Here is a 14,828-nt window from a genome sequence, read left to right on the forward strand (position 1 = left end):
GATATAATTTCATTTTTCTACTGTCTTAAAGATCAGCTTATTTTAGGACTTAAAGTCTGTGAAGTATCTTTAGAAGTTGCTGGAATCACCATACCACAACTAACAAGGTATTAGCAACATCTACTTAGCCATAAAATCCAGTGACTATCTGACAATTATTGTTGTTACATGCTACAACATGGATAGACCTTGAAAAGCTTGAGTGACACAAGCTGGACACAAAGGCCACCTTTTCTATAACCCCATTTATATGAAATGTCCATAAGGAACAGATTCATAGAGGTAGGAAGTAGATGCATGGTTTCATGGTCCCAAGGGAATGCGGGAGGCAGTAAGAAATAATGGGGGATGCCAGGTAAAGGGCACAGGGTTTCTTTAGGGGGGAATGATAAAAATATTCTGCAACTGATTGAGATGACTGTACAACTCTGTGAATACACTGAAAACCAATGAATTGCACACTTTATAATGGTGGATTAGGCCAGGTGTGGTGGCTTGCGCCTATAATTCCAGTGCTGTGCGAGGCACAGATGGGAGGATCACTAAAACTCAGGAGTTAGAGACCAGCTTGCGCAAGAGGGAAACCCCTTCTCTACCAAAAGTAGAAAAAAAATTAGCAGGGAGTTGTGGGGGACGCCTATAATCCAAGCTACTTGGGAGGCTGAGACAGAAGAATCCCTTGAACCTAGGAATGTGAGGTTGCTGTGAGCTAGGCCAAGGCCACAGCACTCTAGTCTGGGCAACAGAGTGAGAAGGAAGGAAGGAGAGAAGGAGGGCAGGAAGGAAGGAAGGAGATGAACTGTGTGGTATGAGCTATTATATGAAAAACGCATTCCCCACAGAGCCAAATAGCAGCCTCTCCTGATTCACTCTTCCCGTGCTTTGTGCTCCATCCTCAGACCCCTGAGATGTGCAGCATCTCCCCCTACACCAGCCTTTGCTCACTCTGTTCCTGCTGTTCCCACTGGACACCTTCCTATCCCTACTGCTGTCTCTAACCTGCCATGTGCCACCCAGGCCCTGGTTAACTCTTGTCCCTGAACATCCTGTTGCAATTCTCACGTGACCAGCACAATCCCTGCAGAGCACTCATGATAGCCATGCAGTACCCCCAAAGAAAGCCAGTGCCCATTACCTGCCACTCCCCAATTTCCCTTACTGACTCTCACATTCCCTTCAGAACCATGAAACCAGGAATCTACTTCCTGTCTCTATGGATGTGCCCATTACGGACATTTCATATAAACAGGATCATGTGGTATGTGGTCTTTGCCTGTAACTTCTTTCACTTGAGATGCCTTTTGAAGTGTTTTCCACTTGCTGATCACTCCTACGTATTCCATGTTCAATAAATATTTGAGTAATAAATAATCATAAAAAACCTTTATATCCCCTTTTTCCTCCTTCTGTTTTATCTATCAAACAAATAATTATACTATCCTCTAAAATTTTTCAAATAAACTGTTCAATCAGGCGTATACTCATAGAGCCATTGGCGTTAACCAAACACAAGGTTTGTGTTTTTCTTGCTGATTTCTTCCAAAAGATAAATGTCCTCAAGGAAGATTACCAACAGAATTTCACAGACAATTTGTGGCTGAAGGAAGAAATGTCTTTTCTTTATGTGAACAAGGTTTGTTTTGTTGTGTGAGCAAGTTTTCTTTTATTCCAGGCATAATCCACTCACCAAGTCTCTCCAGTGGGCCAAGTGTGGGCAGAAGGAGAGCACAGAGGTTAGGATCAAGTTCATAAGCTGCTCCTGTACTGAGTTCAAATGCAGCCTCCTTCATTTGCAAATTACTTGACTCCTTTCAGTTTCATTTACCGCACTTGTGAAATGAACAGAACCCCATGGAGCTGTTCTGAGAACTAAATGAGATATACCTGGAAAACAGCATAGTGCCTTATCGATACATAGAAATGATGATGCGATATTAATTCATTCCACCTTCCAGCAGCTTGAAGTCTTTTGGGGCACAAGGAAGTGGTATAAAGACACCATTATAAATAACTATAATTCAAGAATTGGGAATGAGCCCATTGTTATGAAATAATCCTATGATAACCCTTGCCAAAGTTCTCTAATATAACCATTTAAGAGTGTTTTCTATTATAAACAGCATTATTTGTTATAAATGAGAAAAACTAGAAACAACCAAAATATACATTGAAACCAGAACAATCAATTGACTTACAGAGTGTGCCCATAGACTGTGATAGAATGTGGGCGTTAAAAGTATGAAGCAGGGTCTTTAGAAACTCAGGGCCAGCACAGCTCCCTTCTTGCTCCCTCAATTTTCTCTAAGGCTTTTGGTTTTATCTGTCAGCAAAGAGAACTAAGCAATTGCATTCTTTGGTTAGTCTTCAAAAATGATTTGATAAAGATATTTATATGCAAAAATGAAGGGGAGAAATATGCTCTCAGTTGCTTTCTAAAGACCTTTCAGGTAGATTCAGGTATATTTTTAAGTGGAAAGGAATAAAATAACATGTTCAACATAAGCCCTCGTATGATTATGAGAATATGTAATAAGTCAATACAAGTAGTCCATCTACTTAGAAGAATCAGGGAATGCTCTATCATAGATTTAGGCAGGTGAGATGGGAAACCTAAGCGGAAACTTCCAGGCAGAAGCAGCAAGGCCTTAGGGGAAGAATAGCTCATGGATAGGGAGAGTTAAGTTTAGCCGCCAGATGCAGTCTGAGAAGGTGTGTGAGGAATAAGAGTTGAGATTTTACAAAGCAATTCATGTACCCAAAACATTTGTATCCCCATAAAATTCTAAAATTAACAACAACAACAACAACAACAAAAAGGGAATTGAGATTTGAGACGTGAGGTAAGCCATTGCAGAGGGTGAAAGGCATCTGGACTCTTCTCTAGTAGGCCTGGGGAAGTTGTGGAAGATGAGTGGAGAAAGAAATAACTTGATCAGTGTTGCAGGGGCTAGTCAGGGATCCAGGATAGTCCTGGGGAAGGGCAGATAGCAAGCAGTGGAGGGAATGGAGAATGAAGTAAGGCTTGCTGGATGTTCCCATGAGTTCCCTTGTTCTTCCCTCTGAATTTTACAACTGCCAGATTGATACAGCTTTAGTTCTATTCCCTGATACAACGTGTTTGCTGTCCCATGAAACTAGTCAAGCTAACAGAGCTGGAGTTTCCTTGCCAACATTCCCAACAGACGTTCCACACATCCCCACATTACTGATCTTCTTTCAATAATCAAATTCTTGGCAGATACCATTTTTCAAAGAAACGTTATTTTGCCTGTTAAATGAAAGGAAGTTAGATCATTAAAGCAGCTCTCTAAGTAATGCATTTTAAATGAAAAGGTTTTCTCAGCCTTTGGAAAAAAAGAATATCAAAAGTTAAACCGAAACATCCAGGGAAAATTCAAATTAATATGTTAATTCTGTCAACATTCAAGGTTTTGAGCCCAGGCCTAGCAGTAAAATAGCATATGGTGATTTACTGCTCCCTAGCAATCATTTTAACTGCAGTTTTGAAAATCACAAAATAAATGTCTCAACTGAAGTTGTCATCACTCTTTCAGGGTGAAACAGGCAAGTACCAGGATCGCTCTGTTTTGTTTTAAAAGTCAGCTTATTATACTAGGAATCATCAGTGATTTCATTAAATATGTCAAATGAGACTGAACGAGGGAAAGATGATGGATTAACATGCCATAATTTTGTCTTTACGGTGACAAATTTAGTGTTTCTCTGTGGACATTATGAATTTCCATGACTGACAGATTTTTTTTTTTTCTATAAAAAAGACAATGAAGCTTCTGAGTTATAGGTAAATGAAATTACATGGTTAAAATTCATTAAAACTCCTGGAAAAACTATGCCTTGTCAACTGCTAAGACTTAAGTATCCAATATGTGAATTCCATTATACAAATTTGTATATACACACACACATATAAATACGTATGCATGCATATACATACATACATATATATGTATGTATATATATATATTTACACTAAGAAATTGCCATCAGTGCTTTGGTGAAGGAATAAAGTACATGTCTACATAATAATGCTGAAGTAGGTCCATAAAAGGGTAATTTGCTAAGAGAGGCACAATTACACATATCCTAAAGCCTTCCAGAAGTTAAACAGCTTTAGCAAGTCTTTGTTTCTTAGAAACGAGCTTAGTGCTGAACACTTATTAGGTGAATGGGAGATATGTATTGAATGGACAGGTAGATGGATAATGTGCGGATGGATTAACACCATTCCATTCTCTGGTCTTCACTCCCATTACAAATAATTCAGCTAGAGACATGAACGTAAGCATACACTATGAAAATATATGTATTTACAAAATAAGTACATAGCATCCATGCCTAATTCATGGACGGTATTTGTATATTTGCATACAATATATATCTATCTCTACCTGTAAACACACACACACACTAAAACACCTTCATATAGCTATTTCTATGTTTATATAAATGCTAACTGTAAGACATAATGTGGGATATTATAGATAGGAAGCTTGTTTTTAATAGACGTTAGCTGATTTTGACATCCTTAATGTTAATTAAGTGTTACAGGCATCCCTAGTAAAGGCTGGAAATGAGAATTTTCCACTATCACAACTAGGATCTTAACATTAATTTAAATGTCAACGGGAATGACCAGAAGAGGTTATAGCCCCCTTTTTTCTCTAATACAATAAATGTCATATGATTATATTATTGCTAATGTACTAAGTCAAGGAAATATATAAAATCCACACACGAAAAGAATGAACAGTATGACTGCATTCTTAGAAAAATATTTCAGTTTATGAAATGAATATTTCAGGGTAATACAGGTAAATGTCTCTCAATAATTACATATAAAAATCAATGGATTTCTTACATGTAAGAAGTAATTGAAAAGAAAATTCAATGGGTAAAACATTGCAGTTATAATAATAAAAGTGATAAAATATTACCAATGCATGTAAAATAAATATGCAGAAACATTTTATGAATAGCTAGAAAACTTGAATAAATATAGAAAATGAAACTATACAAGCTTGAGTGAATTCCTCTGTAAGCGAGGTATAGAAAAAGCTTCCTATCTTTGACTGAAAGTTGAATTGAAATAAATGATTAATGCGTTTGACCACATAAAAAATAATGAATAAAAAAGCTTTTGTATGGGGAAAAACACTAGAAGCAAAGTTGAAACATAAATAAAAAAATTAGGAGAAGATATTTGCAATATCCCTAATAGACATGCACGAATTATGTCTAACCAGTGAGAGGGGAAAAAACCCAAAATCTTACCAAAAAGGAGGCAAAAAAATTACTAAAAATTTTAGAATGCTTTTCAAATATATGAAAAGATGTTCAACTTCACCTATAAGAGAAATGGCAAATTTTGCAGCCATAAGATGAACCAAATTCAAAAGCTTGACAGTATACTTACTTCATTGGCAAGACCCTAAGAAAACGGGCATTTATAAGTCTTGATAGTAAAAACTGAGGGCATAACCCAGTGGTGAAGAATTTACACCTGGGTAGCAAATTCCTTATGCTTCATTCATCCAGAAATCACAAACCTGAGCATCCCCCCCCACCCACACTTTCAGTAATACAAAACACATATGCACAAGGTCACTTATTGCAGCGTTATGTACAATCGTACAATAATGGAAATTATCTCCCATTTCCAAACGTAGGTGATGAGTTGAATAAACTATGGCATATACACAAATGGGGAACCCAGCAGCTATAAAGAAAAATAAGGAAGATCTCTATAAACTACACAGAAGGAGATTTTCTAAATACATTTAAGTACACAAAGAAAAATGCAAGAGAGTATATATAGTATGCTACCTTTGTGCAACAAACAAGAAGCAATAAGGAAGAACGTGTTATCAGCTAATTTTTGTAAAGAGAATCACAGGAACTGTGAATCAGAAACTGACGACACTGATCATCTCCAAGGGGTGGGAGGGAGATACAGGTTGAAAGGACAAGGGATGGAGCAGCCTTTCAAAATGATACATTTCTGCGGTATCGTTTTGGCTTTTAGAATCTTAATATTCTATGTATGTGAAAAATAAAATTAAATCAGCAAGAAGGGGGATAAAACCTAAAGCTCAACGTAAACAGAAACAAATGAACTGAACTGCCTTTGAAATGAATAACACAGAACGGAACAAGAACAAATCCACGAGACTTTTAAACATAGGACTTGAATTAAATATCTTCAAAGCAGGAAAAAGAAAAAGTCAAACCAAACATTCAACTGTTTTTAGAAAGTTTGTTTTTTACAGAGGTGTGCGCCTGAAACTATTTCAGGTGTACTGTCAAATTGAGCAGATGAGTAAGTATGTGATGTCAGGATCCGGGTTCCCCTTGAAAAGGAAGGGAGATTAAAATCTGTGGAATTTTAAAGAATTATAAGTTCTTTGTTTTGTTTTAAAGATGAGGTCATTGTACTAAACAACTGCAGTGATTTGTTAAGTAAGAAATCATTAGGACTACGTTGGTTTTGAAATTTTTTTTAAATTGCATTATATATTTTAATTATATACGCTTTATCTCTAGCTATATAGCAATAGATGATAGATAGATAGACAGACAGACAGATGGATAGATATAGGTATAGACAGACATCTGTTTGTTTGTTAAACAGGCTTAGAAGCAATAGCCTTCCAGTAGTAATGAGCTACCCAGAACGCAGATCTTAGAATTTAGGTACCATCTCCAAATAATTAGAACCAGGACTTTTTTTTTAATTGTTTTTTATTAAATCACAACTTTGTACATTGATGCATTTATGCAGTTCAGGGTATTGCTTCAATATACAATATGAAATGCTTACATTGAACTACCGGTAAGTAACACATCCATCACAATTATACTCATTTCTTAATAGTTTTGAAATGTACCATTGCATCATGCACATTAGGTGAGGTCCCCCCTACCGAATGCCCTCCTTTCTCCCATATCCCCCCCCCCTTTCCTTCTACTTTCTGGACTATAGCTATGTTTTACCCTTCGTATGAGTGTGTAAGTGATTATATATTGATTTCATAGTGGTATTGAGGACATTGGATACTTTTTTCCTCATTCTTGAGATACTTTACTAAGAAGAATATGTTCTAGCTCCAGCCAGGTAAACATAAAAGATGTAAAAATATGGAACGCTTCACGAATTTGTGTGTCATCCTTGAGCAGGGGCCATGCTAATCTTCTCTGTATCATTCCAATTTTAGTATATGTGCTGCCGAAGCAAGCACAAGAACCAGGACTTCTTGAAGAAATATTTTCTTCCATCCTGGAACATCTTGTGCCAGAAAGTAAGGGAATAAATACTCAAAGGGTGGTGGGGACACATCAAAGAGACATGCAAATCAATTTCAAGGGGCTCCTACTGGCCAAGTCAGAAACAAATTTAGAAGCAAAATACTTAAGCGTCACTAAGATATTTGTATCCTATTGAATAAATAAGAATCCACAGATCCATACTGAAAATAAATGGATAATTAATAAGGGGAAAGTGAGGGCTCTTCCTTCCCTTGGAGTACCAACTCACAACTGTGGAATGTTTAGGGCGTTGGAAAATCACCATTTTCCAGCCAAGTGAAGATTGGCTCAGACCAGAATTATCAAAGACAATGGCCTCAATTACTTCCTCAACGACTGCTTCTTAGCTGCAAAGGGAAAAGTACCAAAGGACCAAATTTCCTGCAGAGAAGGTGGGCAACGCTCTGAGTAGTCCCCAGTTAGCAATATCTGTGAAGGGCAGGCAGCCATCTCATGCCTTCAGACGGGACACTCTGGGAAGACACAGTTACGTAGTACTCTGACGTACAAAGAATAACCTGAATCTTTCTGTGAGGAACCATCTTCAGAGCCAAAATGTAGAACACAGAGAAAATAATTGGCTTTTTAATTAGTCAAAAATGTCAATGTCCTGAAAGACAAAGGTTGATGACTGTTCCAGGTGAAAAGAGACGAAAGAGGACACATAAAATCACCTTGGACCAGATTCTGTCCAGGAGGAAAAATGCAATAAAGGGTACGATTGGGACAATCTGTGGCAAACTGGGACAAAATTGAAGTGCAGACTATAAATTAGATAAGAACACATAAAACCAACTCACATTTCCTGAGCTTGATAAATTGACTATAGTTATATGAGAGAATGTCTTTGTTTTTGGAGAACAAACACTGACATATCCTCAAATTAAATGTGAAATATACTAGGTGTAGAATATAAATGTCTAAACACAATAACTAAGAAAATGCCATGAAGGCTATGGTAACCAGTTTGATGAAAATATTTCAAATTGTATATAAAACCAGCACCTTGTACCCCATGACTGCATTAATGTACACAGCTCTGATTTCATAAAAATAAAAAGAAAATACATTTTAGCTTAACTTTCTCAAATGAAAAAATAAAAATGATAGATACATGTGGATGATAAGGAAAACGCAGCAAATGTGAAATGAATATAAATGTGAGTAAAGGGAACGCAGGGATTCTTTATACTCTGTATGCAATTTTTCTGTAGCTTTAAATTATTTCAAAATAAAAGTTGAAAAAGGAAAGAATTCTGTATTTCATTGAAAGAAATACACAGTAAGAAAAGCCAAGGCAACTCTGAAAGAACAAATTATCAAGGAAAGTCACGCTCTACTAGATACTGAATCTCATTATAAAGTTTTTAAAAATTACAATGTTATACTAGTCTAAGGATTGACAAGCAGATCAAAGGAAGAGAACTAATGGCCCAAAAAGAGACTTTATAATTATTTATGTTAAAGCTGGAATTTTTATCCCCTTGGCAGAGGAGCTATATTTTCAATAAGTAATGTTAGAACTACTTTTTTTAACCATTTGAGGAAATATTAAACTATATTCTTATCTCATAAATAACCAAATGACATTTCAGATAAATGAGAAGCATAAACACGCGCACACAAAGAAGGTAATGGTTATATGTAAAAATGCCATCAATAAAATGAAGGCCAAATAAAAAAATGGGAAAAATATTCATATATGTATCAGGTAAAAGTTTAGTTTAACATTTAAAAAAGTGAACACTCTAATATAAAAATGGGCAAAAAAATATAAAGCATCAGTTTAAAAAGAATAGAAACAATACAAATTCCTAAACATATGTTCAAACACTGTAGTAATCAAAGAAATAAAAGTATAAGTACTTACATAATTTTTCTTTATTAAATGGTCAACACTAAAAAAAAAGATAGTGACCATATTTATAAGGGTACAGGGAAATAATCATTCTAAAAACAAAAAGCAAGGATAGCTGGCACAAATGTATTTGGCTAAAATCTGACAGTATGTAATAAGAACTTCAAAATGTCTAACTTCACTATGATTTTAAATTCTACTCCCATACAATCTGAAGGAAGATATCAACATGTGAAAAATACCTAAATGTCCAGCTACATGGCAAAGAAAAATCACTGTAAGGGTGATTGGAAGATGGAAGGCACAGAGTCTGGGTGTGTTTCCCAAACAGGAGCCAAGGTGGGCACATCTAGCCATCTAGGGTATTGATATGAAGAGAGAGAGAGGATAAAAGGCTCAAAGCCCATTAAAATAAATATTTGATGTATCTTGGATGACATGGAAAATGCTTATGATATATTATTAACTAAAACACTTACAAAGTTCTCTCCATATGCATAGATTAAATCATCTTAGTAAAGAGATAAAACTCTAGAGATATAAAGACATAGATATGTATGAAGAGACACATATTCTGGAAGTTGTACAAGGAGAATCCTTAAATGTCATCACTGATTTCTCTATATGGTGAGGTTTCAGTCATTTACATTTCCAGCGCCATATAGTCTTGAATTGTTCAAATTATCCACACTAAAGCAACACTTATCATAACACATAAAAATTACATCATACGTTTTTAAGCACAGACTTTAAAAGGACACATGTAGTATTGCTGGCTACTCTGTGAGGAGGCGTAAACAGGTAAGACAGGATGTGAAATCCTACATGCTAAAATGTAAGTAGCATTTTTGATAGGATGGTAAGAATTTTTTCTCTTAATTGTCTACAATTTTGCTACAATGCTGTTTGATTTAAAAGAAAACAATGATGATCTGTGAAAAGAGTGACACTAAGAGATGGATTATGATAAAAGCAAATAGAAATGACAGACAAATGTGTGAGAAAATGCACTGAACAGTTGACAACGTGTACAGTTGGCAGAGACATCTCCTTCCTCCCTTAAATTCCTAATGTGGTATGTCACATCCCACTCCTGCCACCACTTGTCATGGCTGGGACTGGCCAGGTCTGGGCCCGGCTTTACTAGGTTCCAGACATGGACCGCTAAGCTACCTTGCTCAGGAACAATTTCTCTTAGGTGCCTGAGGGCTATCTACTTTAGCAGGAGAGAGAGAGAGAGAGACAGAAGCAGTCTTCTTAGAATAGTCTTTAGACTATTAGATCTTAGTCTTTAGTAGAGCTTGGTTCTCTTCAGCAGAGAGATGCCGTGCTGGCATTCTGCAGGCAGGAGAAGTGATAGAGTCAGAGTAAGCTGGTCTATGATAGAATGCGCATGCTCCTGACTGCCTTCTCCTCCAGCCTAACAGAAGGCTGATCTCGTGCCTCTCAACACCCCAGGTGTAGAGACTGCCAGTTCACCACTGCTCTCATCTCGGGAGGTCTCACGCTTGTTAGGAGAGCCAAATCCCTCCCCATGCCCTTTTCACCGAGGTGTTCCATTGAGCTATACAGGTATTTCTTAGAACTCTCACTCCTCCTAGCTACAGGCTATACAGGCTGCTGGTATTCAACAAACATAATAATTGAGCCTTGACTTCTTGTAAGGTCTTAAATCTATCATTGAGAATGTTTTTAAACCTATAGTTTAAATAGAACTTGTTTGGAGCTAGTCTGTTATATGTTACAAGGGCAGTATTTTTAAAGTTATTAATTTTTTGTTTTTTCTGCTTTTCTATATACTTGGCTAATGTCCTAGTCTATACAAACCATCCATCTGCTTGATGAGAAGGTTACATATGCACAGAAGTTCAGAGAAGGATTTAGATATCAGATTTTATATTTAAAAATAAAATTCTGCAGATGATTCTCACGTGGTATATCAGACACCAAGTCTAGAGAACCCAACCTATATATATATATTTCCCATGTACAGATCAGGGTTCAGCAAATGTTTTCTTTAATGTTCCAGGTAGCACATGGTTTAGGCTTTACAGAACATACACCCTCTGTCATAACCATTCTGCACTGCAACATGAGGTAAAGAGGTGTTTTAAATAAGCTGAGGTCTGCACTGGGGCCAAAGGCTCTCCCACTTCTACCCACACAGTATCCTTGTATACTCAGAAAAGGTCCCTTTCTTGATCCCTATAAAAGTCTGGAATGTGGCTACATCCAATTAAATGTGGTGGCCCACTGTGGTCAGATGGAAGGTTTAGTTCACTGACTCAAACCACCCTTAGTTCCCAAGTAGCATGAAATCTAAGTAGACAGCCAGTGGCAGGACAAAAGACCTGCTCCATAAGACAGGATTAGTTGATGGAGGCCAGTATAGTCTGGGTGTGTTTCACAAACAGGAGCCTATATGGGCACATCTAGCCATAAAGCCAAGGGAGACGAGGATACAAGTTACACTCCTCACAGACCCGAACCCCTCAAACATGGGTAATCTAACTGCATCACAGCAAACTCTCAAGGAATTCTGCCTAGGAGATCAAGGGGTCCCCAGTTCCCTTCACCTGCATTAAAACACTTAAGTCATTGCTATTCAAAGTGCAGTCCCTAAACCCCAAATACCCCTAGAAGCTTGTAAGAAATTTAATATCTCAGGCCCATACCACATCTTCTGACCTATTTAATACATTTAGCAAGATCCCAGGTGATTCCTGAGCTCCTTAAAGATTTGAGAAGCGCTGATACAGGCCCCATCCTCACCCCTGCTACCAAGCTCTGTTTCAGCAAGAGAAACGGGCAAAAGAGGGATTGAGAGACTGAACACTTCTACTCCAGAGAGACCAGAGCCCTCACTGGTAATCTGAGGAAAATTATTAACTAAATGTTCAATCTAATCTAAAGTCTAAGCCTCCATAATTTAAGGAGGGTATTTGTGCCCATCCATACGCCTATGTGTTCGTACAGGGTTGACTTGTGGGTAAGAAATGTACCACGCAGTGTGGCACAAGCAGGTCAGGTCAACAGGGACTTTCTCACTTAAACAAGATCTGGAGGCCAATTTTGGCTCCACTCCTTATGAGCTGTGTGACCTAAGCTGAAGTCACTTAAACAAAAGTTTTTCAAAATTTATTTGGTGGCAAACCCAACCTGACATGGACTCACCTGGTGACATGATGTGACCTGAACCAACATGGGACCCTGGGTAGTCTTTATTCCATTGAGGATGACAATAGATACACTTCACATGTTTTGTTGGCACGTTAACATGTCATGTTAAAAAGAGAACAGGTTTTGCTGCTGAAGACCCAACTAGGATATGCATGTTACATTATCTTTCTAAAATTTAAAAAATTCTGAACTCTGAAACACATCTGGCCTGAAAGATTACAGATAAGGGACTGAAGATTGCATATATCTAATTTAATATCACAGGGCCATTGTAAGAATTGATCTATTAAGTGTCCCAAAAGTCAATATGTTAGCCAGGTATGGTGGCAGGCTAATAGTCCTAGCTACTTGGGAGGCTGAGGCAGGAGAATCGCTTAAGCCCAAGAGTTGGAGGTTGCTGTGAGCTGTGATGCCATGGCACTCTACCAAGGGTGACATAGTGAGACTCTGTCTCAAAAAAAAAACGTCAACATACACAGGGAAATGGGAAATTGTAGCTAAATATACCTTTATATACAAAATATTCATTTTATAAAATATTTTATAAAATATTCTGTATATGTTAGCCACCCCCTTCTGTGTACACATGAACTCTCTTCCACTCCGGATGAATACGTTCCAAGATATCCATTGTTATCATTTCTCCTGTGTATGGTGACCTTTGGGACACCCTATGTGTTAATTCCCTTCTCTTGGTCTTCTATTGCTATACATATATCTCTTTACGTATTTCTTAAAAGCCACCATGGTAAAAATGCTTGAAAATGCATATTTTTCAATTATCCAAACTTTTCATATCTTTCAGGAACAGATTCACGGCAAACATGACTCTGGTAAAGAAATGAAACAGAATAATGAAGTTATCTGAATGAGCTAAAAATATGAAACAAGCCATAAGAATATATCTCAGTAATAGCGTTTCCTGGAAAAGGCCATCAGGAAGAGTAAAGACCATGAGCATTGGTGTTAGATACACCCGGATTCAAGTCCCAGCTTTGCATCTGACTGTCTGCATGGAAGCTGATAAGTAACCTGGATAAGGAAGTTAATTGCACTGAACCTCTCAGTTTTCTAAGCTATAAAATAGAGGTTAGCAGTGTGCCTTCAGTCCGAGTTTGTGCTAAAGATTAAATGAGATAATGTATATAGCATGCTGAGCACAATGCTTGTCAAATTATTATGTGGTTATGGTAATAATTTAATAATCGGAGCTGCTGTTATTATAGATTAAAGTTACAGTTGAATAGATACTATCATCATCTAGATACCATAATTCATTAGACATCAACTATCTGAAAAATTATTTCAGTACCACATTTGATTATGCATTGAGTAACAATATGTTTATAAACTTAATTGGATTTTAACACTAACAAACAGGCTGTAAGGGCTGCCTAACATGTTTTGACAGGCTAACAGCTATCGGACATATCTTCACATTAAATTATAACTTTGTAAATTGTTTGTCAAAGCCACAAAATAATTACTGCATTAGACTTTCAAATTTAAAATCCTAACCCAAAGATTAAGATACTGTTTAATAAACAGAGAATCTAATTGCTGCTTTGTGTAGAATCTCTATAATAGGCCCAAAGTTATAAGTACCATTTATGCACTCCAACTAAACTTGGAAAAAATTAAGAAACCAATGACGCACATTTGATTTTACACATTAGCGCATTTTAATTAAATCTCCCACAGTTTATAATAATATATGTGGGTCTAATTAACTAACTCATCAAGCTTGTAAGTAGACCAAAGAGTCAAATATTTGAACTTAAGCAAAGCAAAATCATTACCGAGGAAAATTTGCCAAAACTTGTTTGAGTCTATATGGACAACTGGCCTATTTGTCCATGCTGATTCTTGGCTTTCTGCCAATAACAGAGGCCTGAGAATATGCATTGCACAGGTAGTGAATTAATAATATGGACGGTTGTGAGCCTATGAAGAGACAGAAGTTCAGTGGTGCCACAGTGAGCCATAACTCAGAGGACAGATTGGAATAGTTGAAAGGAGAAGCTGGAAATTCTTAACAATGTATGTAAAAGATCAGAGTCAGAAACAGCAAGTGGCTTGTTGGCAGCATCTGGGCCAGCTATGAGCTGCTTGTTTCTTTATTCAGAATGCACTGTGTATCTCCATCTGATCTTTGACAAACAAAAGCATGCATTGGTGAAAAGAATCCGCATTTAACAAATGGTGCTGGGAGAACTGGTTAGTCACATGTAGAAGACTGAAACTGGACCCACACCTCTCACCACTGAAAAAAATTAACTCTTGCTGGATAAAAAGAGTTAAATTTAAGTCTCGAAAAAATAAAAATTCTGGAAGAGAATGAGGGAAAAATACTTGATGAAATTGGCCTGGGAAAAGATGTTATAAATTAGACCCCCTTGGCAATTGCACCAACATCAAAAATAAATAAATGGGACATGATCGAGCTAAAAAGCTTCTGCAGTGCTAA

The 14,828-nt window shown here is 37.0% G+C and overlaps 1 non-coding gene across 1 annotated transcript; it reads right to left on the reverse strand.

The window, feature by feature from the left end:
• Positions 1-7,149: 7,149 nt before the first annotated feature.
• LOC111727282 lies at positions 7,150-7,256 on the reverse strand. The gene has a single exon (XR_002774865.1). It is a non-coding gene; the product is annotated as a U6 spliceosomal RNA (small nuclear RNA).
• Positions 7,257-14,828: the final 7,572 nt, after the last annotated feature.

This window comes from Otolemur garnettii, unplaced genomic scaffold (genome assembly GCF_000181295.1).
Source record: "Otolemur garnettii isolate 467f Iridium unplaced genomic scaffold, OtoGar3 scaffold00003, whole genome shotgun sequence".
In the NCBI taxonomy this organism is placed as follows: Eukaryota; Metazoa; Chordata; class Mammalia; order Primates; family Galagidae; genus Otolemur; species Otolemur garnettii.